We start from the raw sequence: 22,386 nt of genomic DNA on the forward strand, positions 1-22,386 counted from the left end.
TCCAACAAATCTTTAGTTGCAAAAATAGACCATGGGCCAGATTTGGCCAGTGTGTTGTAGTTTACTGACTCCTGGCCTAGACTTTGGACTGGCAGACTGGCATTAGCTTCTCTTTCACCTCTTGATAGAAGGAGCTGCAGTCTTATTGCCAAAGGGATTTGCTTACAGAGAAAGACATAATTGTATCACATGTTGGATGAAAAATCCTGCATGATTTCAATAAATCAAAAGGAAGTCAAGAGAAGAGGAGGACTGTCCACAGAAAAAGAAAAATAAGACAATATAAAGCAAAATGAATAAATCCAAACATGTCATTATTCACAAATTCATAGTAGATGTGAAGGCAATCAGCTCTTAATTTAAAGCTGTAAAGCCAAAATTGTTAGAACTGCAAAGAGGAATTTTAAAATTCATCATCACTGTGGGAGACTTTAGCTCATTTCTTTCAGTAATTGATTAAGTAAGTGGCATAATGGAGTGCAGCCAAAGTCATGCAACCTCCACAACTCTGCAATTCTAGTCCCAGATACATATTCGGAAGTTATTCATATATGTGTGCCCCAAGATTCATGTACAAGGAGGCTTACAGAAGCATCGGGTAGAAAGCAAAAGACTGAAACCATCCAAAATATCAGTCAAAAGGAGAATGAACTAAAAAATATGCATGAAGCCCATAGCAGAATCCTATAGAACAGAAAAAAATACTAATGAACTCCAGCTAATCTTAATCTTAGCAACTCAGAGGGTGTATATGAAGCACATTGCAGAAGAGCATGTACAGTCTGGTTTCATTTGCTTAAGGTTCAAAACATGCAAAATTAAACAATATATTTTTAGAAAAAAATGCATATATGCTAAGATTATGAAGACAGAGCTTACCTTTGTAGGTTGCCTTTGTAGGATGGGAATGGGATGGGGAAGTATATACAAGGGGCTTCAAAGATATCTTTTAAGGAAGAAGTTCATTTATTTTATCTCTTTTCAATGTAAATCAGGAAAGCTTTTCTGAGTTTCCTCTTCTGTCATCCATTACTTCATTTGCATAATATATACCCTGCAAGGCTGAATTCATCTTAGTGGAGGGGAGAGAGAGAGGTTATGCGTTCTGTGGCCTACGAGGCTATGGGTTCTCATATATAAAAATTTCCCTTTCACCTTGCAATTACATTATCCAGAAAGTGGAAATTGTATCTCATTCTACTAAATAGAAAAACTTTAAAGGCCATTTTTCAAATCTTATTATAAATGATATTTATGCTCAGTGGAATATAATTTGATTTTTATTCTTTATTGACTCTGGTCTTTATACTTGATCTTAATAAATGTGCATTTAGGAATTTTTTTATCACTTAAAAGACTGTTCAAGCAAAAGTCTACAAACCACGTGTGATTGTCTAATCCACCAAGTGAAATGAGTTATTGCAAAATTTACTCTGAGCATGTGACTGTTTAATCCACCAAGTAAGATGTGTTATTGCAAATTTTGCTCTGGTGTGGGTATTTTCCCTAACCTGAAGTCATTAAACCCGGTGGTGCCCTATAAACCTTGTATCTAATATATGAATTTGAGTGTTGGGCACTCCAGCTCTCCTCCTATTATTTGTCTGAGATCCTTTTGCTCATTCAGTCACTCTTAATGCGATGGGGTGGGAAGGAGAAAGGGAACATTTTCCCATCTCAACCGAGACCTCCTCTGCAGATATGACCCCAAGAGGAATATGCACCTCCTTTGAGAACCAGAAAGGCAGGGAGGCATAATGCTGAGAGATGACTGACTTCTTAGATATGAGATGGGGCAGAAGCAAAAACTTCACTCCTCTCCTCGCTTTGTCTCTAGTGCCCAGGCAGCTTTGGGCTTTGTGACCTTGCCCTCGTCCTGATTCATGCTTGCCTTTGGGACATGATGGCAGAAGTGAATTCCAATGGCGTACTGCTCAGCATTCCCTAGCCCAGGTTTTCCCCCCTTCCTCTGGCTCTGTCTGCCACGTGATATTTCAGGGCACCACCCCCTGACCCAGATCCAACAGTCAGCTGGAGCTACTGTGATCCCTTGCAAGTGAGGTTCACATAGCATTCAGGCCAAACCTTCATTTATTTCTTCACATATATTAAATTACCCCTGATGGTTCAGAATATTATCTGTGATACTCTTTGGGTTCTAATCCCAGTTCTATCACTTACTAACTGTGTGGCCTGGGACCAGTTTTCATGGCTTTGTCCCTCGGCTTCCTCTTTGTAAAATGGATATAATAAAAGTATGCATTTCATAGGTATATATATGTTCAGAATATTTTCCATTATAGGTTATTATAAGATATTGAATATAGTTCTCTGTGCTATACAGTAAATCCTTGTTGTTAATCTATTTTATATATAGCTGTGTGTATCTGTTAATCCCAAACTCCTAATTTATCTCTCCCCCTCCCCTCTCCCCTTTGGTAAACACAAGTTTGTTTACTATGTCTGTGAGTCTGTTTCTGTTTTGTAAGTAAATTCACTTGTATTATTTTTTAGGTTCTACATATAAGTGATATTATATTTTGTCTTTCTCTATCTGACTTACTTCACTTAGTATAACATTCTCTAGGTCCATCCATGTTGCTGTAAATGGCATTATTTCATTCTTTTTTATGGCTGAGTAGTATTCCATTGTGTATATAGAAGTATTATATAATAATATTCCATTTTATATATATATAAAGAAGATGTGGAGTGTGTGTGTGTGTATGTGTGTGGTATACATATATATACCATTCATTTGTCAATGGGCACTTAGGTTGCTTCCATGCCATGGCTATTGTAAATAGTGTTGCTATGAACATTGGAGTGCATGTATCTTTTCAAATTACAATTTTCATCTTTTCTGGATACATGCCCAGGAGTGGGATTGCTAGGTCATACGGTAGCTCCATTTTTAGTTTTTTAAGGAACTTCCGTACTGTTTTCCATGAGGCTGCACCAACTTACATTCCCACCAACAGTGTAGAAAGGCTCCCTTTGAGAGAGCTTTGATGTTAATGTTAGAACAGCAGTTCTCAAACTTCTCAGGATGCTTTACATCCTTAAAAATTACAGAGGATCCACATAACCTGTTTTAGTGAGTTGTATCTATTAATATTTACCATGGGAAATTAACACTGAGCAATTTTAAAATGTTCATTAATTTGTTTAAAATAAATATTAACCTTTTTGTGCTAACAAATGACATATGCTATGAACAAATATTTAAAAAACAAAAATAAGTCAGTGAGAAGAGTGGTGTTCTTTTCCATTTTTTCAAATATCTTTAATGCTTGGCTTAATAGAATGTGGAATTCCCTTATCAGCTTTGTATTCAATCTGTTGCTATCTCCTATGTCCTGTAGCCTTTGGAAAACAAGTATACTTGTGAGAGAATTAGTATGAAAAAGCAAATATTAGTATGAAAAGAGTTTTGACCTGTGGACCCCCTGGAAGGGCTTCAGGGAACTCTGGTTTCACAGATCACACTTTAAAAACCATTGTTCTAAAACTAGTGGTTGCCACCTGGAAGAGGGGTGGGGATAGGGGCAACATAGGGATAGGAAATGAAGAGGTACAAGCTACTAGGTATAAAATAAGCTACAAGAATATGTTTTACAACACGAGGGAAATAGCCAATATTTTATAAGAACTATAAATGGACTGTAACTTTTAAAAATTGTGAATCACTGTATTATACACCTGTAACATAATATTATTCATCCATTATACTTCAATTAAAAAAATAAAACTGCTATTAAAAAAAAAGTTGTTTTAGAGCATGCAAGAGTGGGGGAAAAAAAATAAAAAGCAGGGTTAACAGTAGGGCAAACTAGTTTAAATCCTGGCTTTTCTGCTTTGCAGCCATTAGACCTCAGGGCTTTTGTGCTTCTTGAAGCGCCACCTGGAACACACCTCCTGGCATCTGCCTGGAGGGCGCCTCTCATTCTTCAGCCTTTAGCTTAAATATCACTTCAGAGAGATTCTCTCTGACTACCCTATTGTTTCCTTTTTAATCCTCACTGCATTTATTTGCTTGCTAGTTTTTTGGGTGTCCATCTCACCAACAGAAAAATGCCCCGAGGTCAGCCCCGTTTGTTTTGTTCACTACGGTAATTTCAGCACCTACTCTGACCCCTCTCTTTCTTACCACGTATTTAACCCATCAGCAAATCCTATTGACCCCACCATTGAACTCTGTCCAGAAACAAATCATTTCTCACCTCCTTCATCTGGCTACTCTGGTCCAAGTTACATGACTTTCAATAGACCTGGTCTATTAAATAATCTTCTGAATAAGTTCTCCAACCCTTTTCTTGCCCCTGTATTCAACAGTCAGAATAATGTTTTCAAAACATAAGTGAAAAAGAAATCACTCCTCTGCTTAAAACTTGCAACGGCCTCTAATTGTACTGACAGTAAGATCTAATACCTGAGTCACGTCCTATTATGCCCAACATGATCTATTTCCCATTTCTTTCCTTACTTTAGCAGATACATTTACCTTGCTGTTCTTCAACTACGGCAAGCACACTTGAATCTTTGCACTCGCGGTTCCTTCTGATAGTGAAGGCTTCCTTCAGGTCTCCGTTCAAATCTCAGTCATCTCATTAGAAAGACCTTCCACAATTAGTCTCTATAAGAAAGCAACTTCCCTCTTCTCATTTGCAACCAATCTTCTTCCTAATATATCATAACCTGTTTTAGTTTTCTTCCTAGTGTTTATAAATAGGAAATATGTTACACATCTGTGTTCACTCTCTCATGAAAAAGTACAATCTGTGCACTGGACTTTTATCTTTTCTTTTTTTTCACTGTATCTTTTGTGCTAAGAGGAGCACCTGATACTTAGCAGGCCCTCAGATTTTTTGGTTGGTCACTTAAGTTCTCTGAAACTCAATTTCTTCTTCTGGACAACGGAGGAAAGTCAAAGCTGTCTTGCAGTCTTGCTGCAGAATCAGAACGAAGGAGAAGTCATTTCCCTGACCTCCAGGTCTGGGTGCGAGACCCCCCCCAAACTCTTCTCCAACACTCAGTGATTATCTTTCTGGTGATATTTGTTACAAAGAACTTGCTTACTTGCTTCTAACTGAGGACTGTGTCATAGCCCTAGTGCTTGACTCTATAATAGATGCTCAATCAGAGTTTGAGAAATGAATTAATGAATAAGCAAATAAATAAATAAATAATATTGAAAAAAGTTTTAAAAAGAAATACATGGTTCTAAGTATTTTTAGGCTGTTGTATGAAGAAGGTGAGCTGGCCTCCTCTTTAAATCACACCCCAACTGGGGAAAGCAGAGGGTAAGCAGACAGCACAGGATGGTAAGAACAGTCACATGTCAGCGGGGGAGACTGGGGTAGAAAATGAAGGAAAACAAAAATACTGATTTGCTCCAAATTATTTATGGTCCCAGTTATGCCGCTGACCTAGGGTAATCGCTGTTATACAATGGGTAGCAATTGTCCCTTTTAGGGGCAAATCATATTCAGGTTTGTTTCATTTTCACTTGTTATAAATAAATTCCTACAAATTGAATCCCACAGGAAAATGTCCTCCTTTCAGCAATATATACTCTTTCCTAATGGACTGAACTGGCTGAGTGAGACTCCAACTTAAGAAAACTGACCCTGTGAGAAAAATCTGGATGGATCCAGTGTCATCCATACTCTTTTACTGAGAAAAGACAGTATAATTTCCTTAGCCAACAGTCCTTGTCTATCAAAGCATAGGTTTATTTTGGGAAAATCCCTGTCAAATTTGCTTTTATTCCTATGAAGGAGGCTTTAAAAAAATAATGGAAAAGCCTACTGATCAAGGGGAGAACATTCTTGTCTGGGCTCTGCAGCTTACTAGCCATGGGATCTTGGTAAAATTAAATAACCTCTCTGAGCTATGATTTCTTCATCCAAAAAATAGGGAACTTGCAAGACATGATCCCTGAGGGTCTCCAGCTTACCTGTTTCTTTACGCAGCACCTAGAAAAGTACCTTGCCTTGGACACCGAGAATGCCTGATGACTGTTCAAAGAATTCCTATACATGCTACTGAGCAACTATGATCTGTCTTTTGCATTTTCATAGAATATCAACTCCTAGCACATAAGTGGAGCTCAGTATGTGTTTATTAAAAAGGAAATAATTCCCTTTTACTAGTAATAAAAAGTATTTCAGATAATGCAATTTAAATTGTGGGTCATCTAGAGTTAATCATTTAAAAAATATATTATTTAAAATAAATAACTAGACATAAGAAAGTTAATCATCCTGACTTTCCCTTTCCCAATCTTCCCTCTACAATTTAGCCATGCGGTTTCCAGTCCATTCCCTTCATAAGAACTTTTTTCATACAGAGGAGCACTCTAAGTGAGTTTGAATCTGAAGATCTCAGGACAACACTCTCAAGTTGGAAATTGGTGAGGAAGTAATTAAGTCACTCAGTGCTTTCAGAGTCAATGATGCTAATGTCAAATCATGAAGGAAGCTCTCACTCCAACCATAAAAGGAAGAGACCAGTATTTATGAGGAACTAATTTCCTCCAGGAGAAGAGGGGCTCCTGTAGCATCGGCAAAAGGTGTCTACTGTCCAGCCCAACCAGGAAACCTTATGTGAAGGAAAAGCCCAGCTGGGCTAATGAGCTAAGTCACAAATCTAAGTGTAACAAATGTCGGTTTACTGATCTAAGTTCTGCTGGGCTAAATTGTAAATCTGAAGTTTAGTGTCAGTTTACTGGGCTAACAAGCTAACTCGTAAATCCAAGCTCAACAAGTGTCAGTAACATGATCTGTTCCAAACTGGTAAGCTCCAGTGTACTGATTCCTTGCTTTTTGTTGTTTGAACCTTATTGGCTAATAGCCCATACTTGTAATTAACCCTATAAAACCTCATGTGCACGTCTTGGAGGTGCTCAGAGCTTCGGAGCAGAAGCCCCTCTGAGCCCACCGGCGTAATAAATCTGAGTACTCCAACCCTCCGAGTGGTGCTTGTTTCTTGGCTGGCCTGTTGTTTCCGTAAAATTTCTGGAGGCTCCAGCGAGATACAACCACGCCGGCCCCTTGAGCCACTGGACTGGTGGCTCCAGCTGACCGGGGGACGGGACTCTGGCAGCGAACGAGGTGGCGCCGCCCGGCGGTATTCCGGATTCTCTTTCGTGATGGCAACTCGGCCCCCGGATGGCTGGGCTACAACCAGAGCCAGACTCCGTGGAGGGACGGACAGACTCACCAGGTGGCCGTCCGGACAAGGTAGAATCCCCCGGGAGGAATCAGGTCCTGTCCCACTGGACAGAAGAGGACGCTGATCCCCTCCTACAGGCTCTCCGTCTGATGATATTTCAGATGGGGGAATCAGGTCAGGGATCAGGTCCTGTCCCAGTGGACAGAAGAGGAGGCGGATCCCCTCCTACAGGAAACAGGATACTGGTATTGGTGGGAGGACTGTTGTTAACCTGTGTGTGTGTGTGAGTGAATGAGCGGTCTGTGAAGCATGCAATCAGGCTCGAGTTTGTAGCTCTACGGCATTCTGCTACGGAGTTCGAGTGAGTCCCAACCTGCGGTTCCATGGTGACCTAATATGGCTCAGGGCGGTATCGGTCCCTCAGGGTCCCGATCAGAGTCAGCGGCTTATACCGACCCGCCAAAGCTAAGAGGCACCTTCGTCCCCGTGAGGGGAGCGGACACAACGAAAAAATCTCCCTTGTCTTGTCTGCGACACCGGCACAGGGTGGCTACACTGAGAGGGAAAAGGACATAGACAGCCAATGAGTCAACGCTCCTGTGCTCTTGGAGGCTAGGATGCTATTTCTTTGAGAAAGTCTCCTACCTGATTCTGTCACAGAACACCCGAGACTTATTGTTCCCCTACTGAACTGACCCAAGTAGTGCCCCTTTTGCCTAGCCTCAGACCCCCAGGACTCAAGTTTAGAAGACGAATTCCTTCAGGACTGGGCTCACCCGGCCTCGGAGGTCCCTTTTCTAGTCCATTTGTTTTACCATCTGCCGTCAGTCCCACGCCCCTGATACGTTAGTTCAGAATATAGAGAGGATTTAATGAAGAAATTCCCTGGAACTACTTGAGGCCTTGAGATCCAGAGACATCAGCTGTGACTAGAACCCAGAGTCCCTGACCAAATTAGCCTTCAAACGACTCATAGACCCAGCAAGAGAGCAGTCTCTCTGGGAACTCTGGTGTTTTAAAGAGTAAAGAAGAAAAAGATATAAAGGCTACCTTCCTAAACATCTAAAGCAACCGGACTATTATCCTTAAACATCTAAAAAGAATGGGAGGCTCTAAGTCAAAACCCACCATTCTAGACTGCATGATTAAGAATTTCAAAAAGGGGTTCTCAGGAAACTGTGAAATTTAAATGACCCCTGGCAGGCTCTGCACTTTGTGTGAGCTTAAATGTGTGAGCTTAAATGGCCGGCCTTTGGAGTCGGGTGGCCCTCAAGAGGAACTCTGGACCTAGCAACAGTGCGAGCAGTCTATCAAATAATCACTGGAACCCCAGGCCACCCAGATCAATACCCTTACATTGACTCCTGGCTAAATATCACCCAGACTCTACCCCCATGGATTTGGTTTTGCTCAAATGGACCTAGACAATACAAGATATTAGCAGCTCAGCTGGTCCAGGCCAAAAAGACAATCAAATACTTGGGATTTATTATCTCAGAGGGACACCGAGCCCTAGGACCAGAACGAAAACAAGTTATTTGCGCCATACCCAGACCAGAAACAGAAAGAAAACTGCGAGAGTTCCTGGGCGCAGCTGGGTTTTGCTGGATCTGGATCCCCGGGTTTTCAAGAATAGCCAAGCCCCTCTACGAAGCAACTGCTGGATCAGGAAAAAAAAACCCTCAAATGGGAAACTAAACAAGAAAGTGCCTTTAAGGCAATTAAAGGAACTACTAACCCAAGCCCCAGCACTAGGCTTACCAGATGTAACACGAGAGTTTAATCTGTTTGTACATGAAAGAGACCAAACGGCTCTTGGAGTCCTAACTCAGAATGTGGGGCCATGGCAGCGCCCTGTGGCCTATTTATCTAAAAGACTGGACCCTGTAGCATCAGGATGGCCACCCTATTTACGGGCCCTCGCTGCCACAGCCCTCCTGGTCAATGAGGCAGACAAGCTCACACTGGGACAGACTTTAAATGTAAAAGTCTGATGAACGGTCCAGGTTACAAATGGATAACTAACATAAGGATGACCCACTACCAGGGGCTTCTATGTGAAAATCCAAGAGTCCGTCTAGAGACTGTGCGAACCTTAAACCCAGCCACATATTTGCCTGAGGGGGAAGGGCAGCCTGACCACAACTGCGAAGAAATCATCAAAGAGGTGTAAGCAAGCAGGCCTGATCTAACCAACAAGCCCCTGCAAAACCCAGACCTGGAACTTTTCACAGACGGCAGCAGTTACATGCAAGATGGACAACGGCGAGCAGGTTACGCTGTAACAACAACCCAAGAGGTAATAAAGGCAGAGTCCCTTCCCCCAGGATGGTATGCTCAGCGAGCAGAGATCTGGGCACTGATCCAGGCACTAAGGGAAGGGAAAGAAAAACGAGTCAATATATACACCGATTCCAAATATGCATTTGCAAACTTGCATGTACATGGAGCCATCTATAAGGAGAGAGGACTTTTGACTGCTGGGGGAAAAGAAATCAAAAACAAAGAAGAAATTTTACAGTTACTGGAGGCAGTATGGGATCCAAAGGATGTGGCCGTTGTTCACTGTAAGGGACATCAAAGAGGAAATGACCCTGTGAGCCAGGGGAACAGGCTAGCTGATCAAAAGGCAAGAGAAGCAGCCGCCTGGGAACACTCAGTAATTAAAGTTATGGCAGCGCCAGAGCTACCCACTGCCCCAGAATATAGCCACGATGAAAACAAGTGGGCACAGGCTGAACGAGGAAAGAAAGGAAAGGACGGATGGTGGATCATGATGGATGGAAGGGTTTTCATCCCAGAACGACTAGCTTATCATCTAGTCCAACAACACAAAGCCACACATATGGGAAAAATGGCTTTGGAGGCCCTCTTAAAGCAATATTTCCTAATTTCTCATCTCCCTAGTCTGTGTGCATCAGTTTCCCAATGCTGCTTGCTCTGTACACAAAACAATCCAAAACAAGGGCTAACTGGGCCAATGGGAATACAACAATGCGGATTGACTCCCTTTGAAGATTTAGAAATGGACTTTACTGAACTTGGGCCCAATAAGGGATATAAGTACCTGCTGGTTTTCGTCTGCACCTTCACAGGGTGGGTAGAGGCCTACCCCACCAGGACGGAGAAAGCAAGGGAAGTGACAAAGGCTCTCCTCAGGGATGTTATCCCTCGATTTGGAATACCTACCTCCATCGGGTCTGACAATGGACCCGCCTTTGTGGCAGAAATTGTACAGCAAGTGGCAAAGGCACTGAGCATCCGCTGGAAACTTCACACAGCATACCGGCCTCAAAGCTCAGGGAAGATAGAGTGAATAAACAGAACTCTAAAACAAATGATAGCTAAAATCAGCCAAGAAACCCAGCTCCCCTGGGTGGACATTCTACCCCTGGCTCTGTTGCGAATTAGAGGCACCCCAAGATTTAATATTGGGTACTCTCCCTTTAAAATCCTCTATGAGCAACCCCCCCCTTTAATCAGGATGAGAAATCCCACCCCAGAAATAGGAAATTTAGGGCTCCACCAACAACTGTTGGGACTAGGAAAAGTACTACGAGAAGTTTGGGGTTAGGTGATAGAGAAAACCCCCATTTCTTTAGGGGTCCAAGTGCATCCCCATAAACCAGGTGACCAGGTATAAGTGAAAGATTAGAAAAAAAAAAAAAACCTCTCAAACCAACATGGAAGGGATCATATTTAGTGGTATTAACTACTCCTACAGCTGTTTAAGTTGCAGGAATCATCCCTTGGACCCACCACTCCAGGGTCAAGAGAGCGATTACACCTCAGACGGAGGGTCCCTGGAAAATTGAGAGTGTCCCGGGAGACCCACTCAAGGTCAAGATCAAGAGGGACCAAAAAAAAGGATCGACGAGCCCTGCTCTAGCCACACCCGGAAGCTGGCTAGTCAACACATGGCCGAAGCTTGAGAAAAGCTCAACACAGCTGTTAAATGTATTTCTTTTGTGCTCCCTTGCCTCTTTCCTCGTTTGCTATACCAGTCTGCGTACTAGCAGTGGGGCTAGTTGGCGCCGCCCCACCTGACTGGAACATAGGCCATAGAATCCTGGTAGCTATTTGATACCTTGTTATAATTAGTGCCATCACCGCAGCATCATGTCTAAGATAATCATAAGGCTGATGCTACTGACGCCAATGCCCTCACTCTCCTTGGCTACACAATGCACCTGCACAGAACCAGGTGACAGGTGGTCCATGTTCCGGCCTGTATTTTCAGCTTACAGGTAAATTCAGCCACGATCTCCAACAAATAGCAGAAACCCTGGGAACTCTGCAAAATCAGATTGACTCTCTGGCTGAGATGGTCTTACAAAACAGGAGGGGTCTGGACTTACTCACGGCCAAAGAGGGGGGACTATGCCTCTTCCTAAATGAAGAGTGTTGTTTTTATGCCAATCAATCAGGAATTGTCAGAGAAATGGTTCAAGAGTTACAAGACCGAGTGGAAAAGAGAAAACATATTTTAGATAAGAGCCCATGGACAGGACCCTGGGACTGGACCTCCTGGCTGGCACCGTTCACAGGTCCCTTACTCCTGATTTTTGCAGTCCTGCTATTTGGGCCCTGTGTCCTAAACTTCCTGACCCACTTTGTCAGTGAGCAAATAGAGGCTATAAAACTTCAGATGTTAGCCTCCAATTATGAGCCCCTGCAACAGGTAAATGATGATGCTTACTCCAACAAGGGTTGTGAAAGCATGAAGAGGGGGGAATGTGAAGGAAAAGCCCAGCTGGGCTAATGAGCTAAGTCACAAATCTAAGTGTAACAAATGTCGGTTTACTGATATAAGTTCTGCTGGGTTAACTCATAAATCTGAAATTTAGTGTCAGTTTACTGGACTAACAAGCTAACTCATAAATCCAAGCTCAACAAGTGTCAGTAACGTGATCTGTTCCGAATTGATAAGCTCCAGTGTAGTGATTCCTTGCTTTTTGTTGTTTGAGCCTTATTGGCTAATAGCCCATACTTGTAATTAACCCTATAAAACCTCACGTGCACGTCTTGGAGGTGCTCAGAGCTTCGGAGCAGAAGCCCCTCTGAGCCCACCGGCGTAATAAATCTGAGTACTCCAACCCTCCGAGTGGTGCTTGTTTCTTGGCTGGCCTGTCATTTCCGTAACACTCAGAGCCCTTCAGGTGACAGCATAGCCTAGGGGGCTGTGAGCAGAATCACTGATTTGCAGGGGCTCTGTGGACACATGATTTTCTCTATGTATCTTGACTTTTTGATATGACATATGGAAGATCTGTTGATGTCAATCTGTTACACATAGTTTCCCTAATGCTGACTTGTTTACTTGGAGATATAAACAGGTGAAATCTATGAAGACCTCAGAACAAAACCATCAATCTTGCTGAAAGAAGAATACCTTGTGCATGCTTTGTGGAATGGGGCCTATCATCCTCATGTGAAATTAGCACATTTTGGGAACAAATTCTGTTTCCATGTGTCCAGATACTGCACGTCATTCTAGGTCCAGCTATCTGGTCAACCCCCTGCATGACACCTGTGCCGATCTCCCAGCTGAAAGTGAGTTTTCCCCCCTCTTAGAAGTTGCTTTCTCTCTTGCAGCCCCCCACATTCCTTCTTTCCATTACAGTCACTTGGACCTGTCTTTCTTATTTTTCTTCTTCTTCCAGTTTTATTAAGATACAATTGGCAATAACATTATTTTTGTTTGAAGCATACAACACAAATATTCGGCAGATTTGTGTATTGTGAAATGGTTACCACAGGAAGTCCAGTTAACGTTCATCACCTCACATAGCTGCAATTTTTTTTCTTGTGGTAAGAACTTTTAAGATCTACTCATTTAACAACTTTCAAATATGCAGCACAGTGTTATTAATTAAAGTCACTATGCTCTACACATTCCCAGGATTTATTATCCTATAATGGGAAGTTTTGACCAGCTTCACCCATTTTGCCCACCCCATCCCCAGCATCTGGCAACTAATCTATTCTCTGAATCTATGAGTTCAGTTTTTTTAGATTTCACATATAAGTGAGAGTAAGCCTGTGTTTTCATTCTTCCACTAACGCAAGGAGCAGATGTTGTTTGACTATCACTGCCTCCCCGGCTGAGTGATTGTCTGCCAAAGTGATGTCTGATGTTTGGCATACAGTAAAAAAAGAAAAAAAAAAGAATGAATGGAACATTAGTCTAATATTTCAGAATTAAACACCACTTTCTCTTTTAAATAAACTCTACTCAATTCAGCTTTAGGAACTAACTTATGCAGAAGCCCTAAGGCTTAGTAGATGGAGTTAGGCCTGGAAGTTGGGAGACACTTCTTACTGTTCATTTACTAAGGACCCTTGGGGGAAAATACCTTACTTATTTTTTCTTTCCTGGAATAGTAGAACTGAAAGCATCCATAAAGGTCATTGAGTCTATTTCCTGGGACTTGTTAGATTGGCACGGTACATTAGTGGTCAAGTCAGACCTCGAGTCTGCTTCCTGACCTTGATCTATGTGATACAAGTCAAAATAGCGATGATCTTGGTAGGGGATTGGCTGGAAAGAGGTACAAGTTAACTCTTTTGGGTGATAGAAATATTTTTTATCTTGATCTGGATGGTGATTGCTGGAATATATACACATGTAAAAGTTCCCCAGTTTTACACTGAAGATTTATACGTTTAACTGAGTATAACATGATACTTCAGGAACAAGAAAAAAACTAAATGAATATTTTAATAAAACTACCTAGTTCCTTATCCAATATTTTACTATTTCTATTTCTTGCCTGTCTACAATTTTTCTGATTACCAAATAATATCAATTTAGTAAAAATTCCAGTATAGCAGAAATGTAAAAACTTAGATAATAAATATCTTTCAAAATGCCAATCTCTAGAGAAGAATATTGTTAAAAATTTATCATTCCCAGTTTGTACTTTCATATGAAAAAGTACATCCTTTGAGAGCACGGAAGTGCTGTGGGTTGCCCGGTGGCTCATAATCCCTAGGAAACAGTGGAGAAGTGGTGACATGATGCTATCTGAGGCCACAATGTCCTTTGCTTCTCAAGCTGCTTCTTCAGTTTTTAAAATTAATTAGTTAATTAATTATTTCCCCCCAGTTTTATTATGTAGATTTATTACAAGCTTCTTAAGTCCTGGAAAACTTTTGGTTTACTCCTTCGTTAGTTCCTCCCTAGATTCCAGGGTTTGGGGCTTGTTTACCTTTTTTGGTGACTCCTCCAGTCTACCCTCCTTTTTGTGCCCATCTTTGCAACTGACATTAGAAAAGTATTAACACGTCACCAGTTCTTTCATTATTAAAGATCCTAAAAGAGGTTCATGTTACTGCTCTGCTTCACAGGTCTGTCGCTAAACACTACAGAGGAATGAACAAAAAGTGTAACTTAAGCAACCAACCAAGGAGCTGACAAAGTCTTAGAGGGAAATGTGAACATGGGTCGCCCTACAAAGATACAGGTAGCAAAGGTTTAAATTCCCTCACACTCCCATTCATGTTAGCAGAGGGTAGGCATTTGATTTTGTCTCCTTTTAACCCAGACTTGTCAGAGAGGGAGCTAGTAAGAGGAATAGAAATCAACTTGTCTGCTTAAGCTTGGAACTTGCCAGCCCTTCTTTTTCTGACCTCTTCCTCTCCTGAACAATTCAGTCCCAAAGCCATTTGGTGGGTCCAAGCTGGGTAGATGTCAGAGTTTAGAGCATCTGATTGTACTAGAAAGCTAAGGAAGTGCTCAAAGAATGATGGGGACACACCAAAAGGACACAGAGTGTCAAAATAAGCAATATTGATAGTAAAGGAGTATAAGGCACGTTATATACACAGCAACTATGATCAATAAATGAATCAACTGAAAGTGTGGGGAAGAAGAGGATATTTACATGGTTTCAAGTTACCTCCCCATAAAATGCCTTTTAATTACGAAGGGGAAGAGAGTAACTTTGCAGTGGATAAGTCTGGCGGACTTTAATCCAGTGATCAATGTGAACATCATTAGTAATGGAACAAATTGAAGGTCATGTACTACCTGATTACATGCATGAGAACACAGCATCAGTCCTGCGATATTCCTGCCAGAGATGAGTAACCTAGATCAAGTGCAGAAACATCAGGAAACATAAATCGAGGGGTATTTTACCAAATACCTAGGCTGTGATTGTCAAAAGCTGCAGAGCCATGAAACTTCAAATAAAAATATTAAAGAGACACGTACTGTGTGATGTTTTGCTAGAGAGGACATTATTGTGACAATTGGTGAAATTTGAATGGAGCCTGAGGATGAAATGGTAGCAATTTATCAAGGTTAATTTCCTGATTTTAATGGTTGTGCCGTGGTCATTGGGAAGAATTGTCTTGTTTTTCAAAAATATGGCACTATTTAAGTATTTGTGGGTTAAGAAGTATTATGTCAGCAACATATTCTCAAACAATTTAAAAGGGGAAAAGTTTTTGTATGATACTTGCAATCCTTCTGTAGGTCTGAGATTATTTCAAAATTAAAAGGAATTCTAATCTAATGCAATGATTTATATAGTCCCTTCAGATAATGTTCTACTTTGAGGTAAAATGCCTTACCTGCCTCTTCTTTCCTCCTGCTCCTCTAAGATTCTCTGGTTGTGAACCACAATGTTGTACACCTGAAGCTTACATAATATTGTAAATTAACCACACCTCAATTTTTTTTAAAAAAAGTATGTCTAACCGAAAAAAAAAGAAAGAAAGAAATGAGAAAAGAAAAAGGTTGGAAGTTTGCAAGGTTTGTGTGAGTGAAGAAAAGAGTATTATGTGCTAACCTGATAGGGAGGAAGGCAGAAAAATCAGCGGATCCACTTGGTTTCCTTGCACCATCTGCTGTTCCTCTTGTTTCTGAAGCATTGTCTCTTGTCACTGGTTGTACTTAACATCTACCAACAACTGGTATTTCTCCTGGACATTGTTAAGCCAAGTGATGCTCCCTGGCTGCCTCAACCTTATCTTAGCTCTCACTTACATTTTAGACCCTTCTGAGTCTCCGCTAAATTCTCCCTCCGGCCTCCTGAAACAACCAGTTCAGCCCAGACGTTACCGTGGAGTTTCTCCTCCCCTTGCTATATGGCTCTGGGGCAAGTCATCTGCCTCAAAAATCAGTCAGTCCTGACACTTCCCTCTAGGACGTAATGTAGGTCTACATCTGTATGAGCCTCTGGCCTCATGGGCTTCTTCAGAACATCTAAAAAAGCTTAGTATTTAAACAGAAATAATGTAGTGTATTCTAAATGAGGATTTAAAGCTGCTGAGGGAAGCTGAATACCAAGGCCCCTCTCTACCTAATTGTGTTGCTAAGTTTATTTTGACATGGTTGGTATGTGGAATTCAGCCCAACAGGGGATCTCTTTCCAGAGTCTTTAATGGGAATGGACAGTGTTTGCTCTCTCTCAGGCTTCACCAGACCTTATCTAATGTACCTCCTCTCTGTAGGCTGAAGCCCAGAGCTGAGAAGTCTGCCCACTACTCCCAGCTGTCTCTTGGCCCCATATACCTTCCTTTCTCCACTGTCTCTCTGGCCCGGGAAGAGCAGACTTCCCTCCAGGACACATCTCCTGCCTTTCCATTCCTGCCACCAGGCGAGCCACACCTGGTGGGCCAGTCTTTCGTCCACAAGACCACTCCCAATCTTAGTCGTTAGACCGTTGTCTTGGTGTAGAGCTTAACTCCCAGTTAACTGCAACTTGATCTAAGATGTTTAAAGCAGCAAACGAAAGATACCAGAAGATCTAATTGTCTCATATAGTATTTGTTATGATTCTATTATTCCTGGGTGTAAAATTCTCTTTCACTAGGACTTAGGGAAACCAATGATGCTGCTAGATCCCAAAGCCTAGGTTGGCCGTGGTACAGTGAACAAACTACAGGACCTGTGTTCTCTCCCTCTGCTGTCAATGAGCCATCTCTTTCCTGCAAGCTGGTTAACATCCCTGAGCTTGGCTTCCCTACTGGTTAAGCGGGAATATTAGAGAGAAAATTCTAAATTTACAAAACACTTTTCTCGATAGTCTCTTATTAAAGGGCCAGTTAACTTGAATAGACATGTAAATGCTGGCGTATGATGCAGTGCAAGTAAAGGAGTTTGGTAACAGGAGGGCGGTGTCTGGTCCCCTCACTGTCACTAATGAATTTGGGGACTTTAGACAATCACCTTCTGGGCCTTAGTTTCATCATGTGTCAAGTGAAAGTAACAGTACCCATCTGTGTCTATAAGGATACAACAGCACTAAGAGATTTAAATGAAATAAATTTTAAAAATGATTCGGTTGCTATATAAATATAACATTGCATTTACCAGATTGTCTATGAAATTATTCTTAGAATCTGTGCATGGGAATATTTTGTCTGTTGAAGACAGTTAAAAACAGGTCTATTTATCAGTGAGCCTGTTTCTCTGTTTCTGGTTTGTAAATAAGTTCATTTGTATCATTTTTTTAGATTCCATATATAAGTCATATCATAGGATATTTGTCTTTCTCTGTCTGACTTACTTCACTTAGTATGATAATCTCTAAGTCCGTCCATGTTGCTGAAAATGGCACTATTTCATTCTTTTTTACGGGCTGAGTTACCAAAGGGGAAAGTAGGGGTAGGTAGGGCGGGAGACAAATTAGGAGTTTGGGATTAGCAGATATAAACTATCATATATAAAAACAGATAAACAGCAAGGTCCTACTGTATAGCATAGGGAGCCACATTCAATATCCTGTAATAACCTATAATGAAAAAGAATATGGAAAAGAATATATACACGTGTGTATAACTGAATAACTATGCTGTACGCCAAAAACCAACACAACATTGTAAATCAACTATACTTCAGTATAAAAGTACAGGTCTGTATAATTCAGATTAAAACCCTAGGGATGAACTCAGTCTTTTAATGACGTCTGCCACAGAGCAAAGAGAATACAAGCACCATCCCAGGGGCTGTTAAATGCCTGATTAAACAAAGGCTGGTCTATGAAAGCAGCAAGCAAAATATTCAGGCAGTGGGATTAATTGTGGTGGGAGGGGCAGTGGACGTAACCCCTATAGAGAATTAAGGAAATACATTAAAACCAACCTAAGTTGATCTACTTCTTATTATTACCATGTGCTAGTGATTGTAAACCATGTCAGCAATAACATACCACCCCTTTCAGGATGGACCACCGCTCTGCCCGGTCCTCCCCGATCCTGCCCTTGTTAGGTCACCGTGTGTCACTGTGTTCAGGGACAGAGACACGACTTCATTCCTGCAAGGATGATCTACAGGATACAGGACACAACTCCTTTATATACACACATAAACACACACATACTTGTCTGAACTTCCTGACCCAAGAGCTAGAGGATCTTACAAGATTTGTGAAAGAAGCTTGTCTACAAAAGTTGGGGCCCTGCCACACTCGTGAGCATCATCAGATGGAAAGATCAAATCTGGGGAGGCTGACGTCTACTAGAACTGGCTGTGATGGAAGCTGAAATTACGGGAAACTCCTTTTATCTGGGGGACTATCTTTATCTATGACTTGCTCCTGCTTTGTATTTTCGTTTTGAAATATTTTCTCTCATTGCTTCTCAATAAGAATCTATTCTTTTTGACTCCCTATAGTTAGCCAGCCAGTTATAACTTGCCACTAACAGCCAAGTTCTAATTTTTATACAGAGATCTAATTCCTATGTCTCTTCCATACCCAGCTTATAGGATTTTTTGTTTTAAACTGCTCTGGGGGTTCTTTTAAGCCTGCAATATTGAATCTGCAAAATTCAGATACAGAATCTCAACCTAAAACTGAAAACTTTATTACGGAAAGTAATTAAAAACTAGATAATTTAAAAAAGTGTTTGTTGAAAGGAATAATATGTATTTGCAAGCTTATTGGGAATTTTCAGTTTACTTCCATTTGTTCACTTACTATGTCTCTGTTCCTTGAAATCTACAGGCACGTATTGAAGAGCTGTTTTAAGTGCTGTTTGCTAATTTCAGCGCCTTGGTCATCTTTAGGTCTGTTCCTGTTGACTACCACTCACCACCCTCTGTCAAGGGCATAACTTTTTGGCTTTTTAAAAATAAGTATCTAGTGATTTTTTAAATTATATGCTAGACATTGGAAATGCTCCATTTTTAAGAGCCTGGTTGTTTTTCTTTCAGGAAGGAGTGTTGAATTTTGTTATAGCAGGGGCAATTGACTGCGAGGTCAGCAAGATCCCTTTGAGGCTCGATTTTAAGCTTTGTTAGGTGGGGTCTAGCCCAGCCGTTAGTGGGGAGCCTGGTCTCTCTGGCTCTCGTCCACAGTGCTCAACAAGGTCTCGTCACTCGGGAGGGTCGAGCTTTATAGATCGGCACTGTGGGAACTTCAAAACCTCCCGTGAGCTCACAGCTCCCTCATGTCCATTCTATTCCAGACTCACCAAGCTGCCCTGTGCATAAGCATTGTACTGGGGCAAAGATTAGAGGACCACTGTGTGGATTTCCTGAGCTGCTTCTCTGTGTGACTCTCTCCTTCTGGTGCCTGGTCCTTGTCATCATGGGGCTCACTTACTGTACTTTTCTTCTCTTAGGAGTCAGATTCCTGAACTGTCTGTGGGTCCCATGTCTGAAAACAGTTACTTTATATATTCTGCCCACTTTTGTATTTGTTTAAAGCACAAATCTAGACCTGTCAGTACCAGAAGCAAAGACTAGTTTGCTTGCTTTTACTTCTCTGTTTTCAATGTATTCATTATTTTTTAAACACTTCTTATTGATCTTTTAAAAAGTATTATCTGTGGCATTATTTTCCAAAATGTATCGCATGAAATATTAAAAAGACTCTTTGTTAAAACAGCTTGGAAAATGCATTTGTCTTGACAGCAGGACACCTCAGAGCCATTGAAAGCTAATATGGATTGTAAATTTTCAAGGGACTGTATTATTTGCATTTTTCAAATTCATTTGACCACAAAATCCACTTTAATAGATTGTCTTGTGGAAGTACTAGACAATGGACCCTTTTTGGGCTAGACAATGGACCCTTTTTGGGCAGTGCTGCTCTGTGGTTGCTTGTTACTAATTTTATTAAAAATGTATATGCCTAGTTAAAAAGCTAACCTGGTTATAACTATCTTCTAAATTCGTTTTTAGATGAAAAGTAAACTTAGCTTCTTTTCCCACTCTCTAATACCCTTCCATCCAAAATGATTCTAGGAAGTCTTCAAGAAATCTATGGAGATACATGTGTCCATTTTATGTAGATTCCTAATGGTTAAGTTTGCAGCTGGGTCCTGTCAATATTTTATGAATCATGGAAAAAAGAGAGTTTTACATGAAGATGTGCAATTTTACATTATGAAAACATGTATTTCATTTGACTTTTTTTTTAAAGAAAAAGGCTTTTTTAAGATACTATAAAATAAAGTCAGTGCTTTTCATTCTATGAAGTTATCATCCTATTACGCTGTTTGATAAATGAGGTGTCACTAAAGATGTGAGAATGATGAGCTGTCAGCAGCTGTTGGATCTCTACTTTACCATTAATAATTAAATGATTTGGAGTGTTTCTTATAGTATGACCCCTCTCCTCCGAAACACCCACACAAAGATCAGGGTGCAGCTGGTCTGGTCGGGGGCAACTCCTAGCTGCTGCATGTCTAAGAGCTGTATGGAAACAGCAGAGGTAACAGACACGAGGACAATTGACAGAGGGAGGCCCAAGGTCCAGGGTGCAATCTGACTCTTCCATTAACATCTGCCAAGCAGTTCCCCTTTCTGGAACCTTGGTTTCCCCAACAGGACAATGAGTTCTGTGGACTAGAGGATTTCACAGTTTCCTTCTAGCTCTTGTATTCCTTGGATCTTGTTGAATGACACTCCATTGACAAAAAAGTGGGAAGGATATCACTTGTAGAAAGCATCCCCTCTGCCCAGGAGTAGGAGAGATGTGTTCTGAAATACACAGGAAAATATGGCTTTCAAGCAATTTGTAGGTTCATTTTAGCTTTTTGTCCACAAACAGAAAAATTCTGACCCCTCATTTTGGCCTTCCTAACTTAAAGAATTCCCCTAATCATAGTCAATTTGTCATCTGTCAAAAGCTCACACTTTAGTTCTTGTCAAGTGACAAAGGTGATGGCTTTTCTTCTGAAACTTTATTCTGTGGTAGCTTCCTACTGATAGCAGGAGATTATCAAGCAGGAGAGAGAATTTCTCCCCAAAGATACAATGGAATTTTGCAGAAAACCAGAACAAAAGGTTTTTAAATCCTTCAATGAAGCCAGGAGGGGAAAAAAAAAATCATTCTGGTTTTAGTTGCTAACAAAGGCAGAGAAAGAAGAAATCAGTTGCTATGTTACTTCTCCATTAATGAAGTTCAGCACAAAGTGAAAAAGAATTTCCTAATACGGTTCTCTGTTATCTTCAACTGCGTTATTGGTTTAGATTAGAGCAGAAGAGAAGAATAAAAAATCAAAGCCTTTGTTTTCCCTGGAGCCTCAAGTGCATCTGATAGAGTATCTGTAGGAGCGTTATATACGGACACCGTGGGATGCTCTGTGTTCTCGTCCTGCCCGAGGACCAGGTGAACCTGTAGAGTTGCAGGGCACAGTTCCTGAGCTGCACTCCCTGAAGCAGTGCATTTGCCCAGAGCTGCGGAGAGCCTTACCTGAGGGTGGTGCAGACCAGGAGACAGGCTCACATGTGGAGAGGCAGTAGGAGGGTTAGGCCTGAAGGGCAAGATGAGTCCATAAAGGGGAAAGAGAGACTAGAAGTCTAATACAACGAAGATGAGCAACGGACTGCTTTCCCCTCGCTGGGTCATCGGGTTCAGCTTTCTCATTTTGGAATTTCATAGAGCAGAGCGACTGAGTGCTGACTGTGGCAAAGACAGCCACCCACTATTTGAACTGGGACAAGTTGCTTAATTCCTCTGAACTTCAGTTCCCGCCTCTGTAAGATGAGGATAATAAGCTTAATAAAAACAAAAGAGGCAAGGATAATAATCTTAACTTTAAGGTGGTGATGAGTATTAAATGAATGAATGCAAATAAAGCTCTTCCCACCTGATCTGTCAAACTGAAACACATCAGAACTACTGCAGTTGCCCTCCAGCTTTGCCTACTCCCAGCCATCCTTAGTAGCTACTGGATTATAGGCTCCAAGAGGGCACACCCATCACATCCTTCAGGTTCATGTTTGTATGTTCAGCCTAGCAGAGTACC

This window comes from Vicugna pacos, chromosome 1 (genome assembly GCF_048564905.1).
Source record: "Vicugna pacos chromosome 1, VicPac4, whole genome shotgun sequence".
Taxonomy (NCBI): domain Eukaryota; kingdom Metazoa; phylum Chordata; class Mammalia; order Artiodactyla; family Camelidae; genus Vicugna; species Vicugna pacos.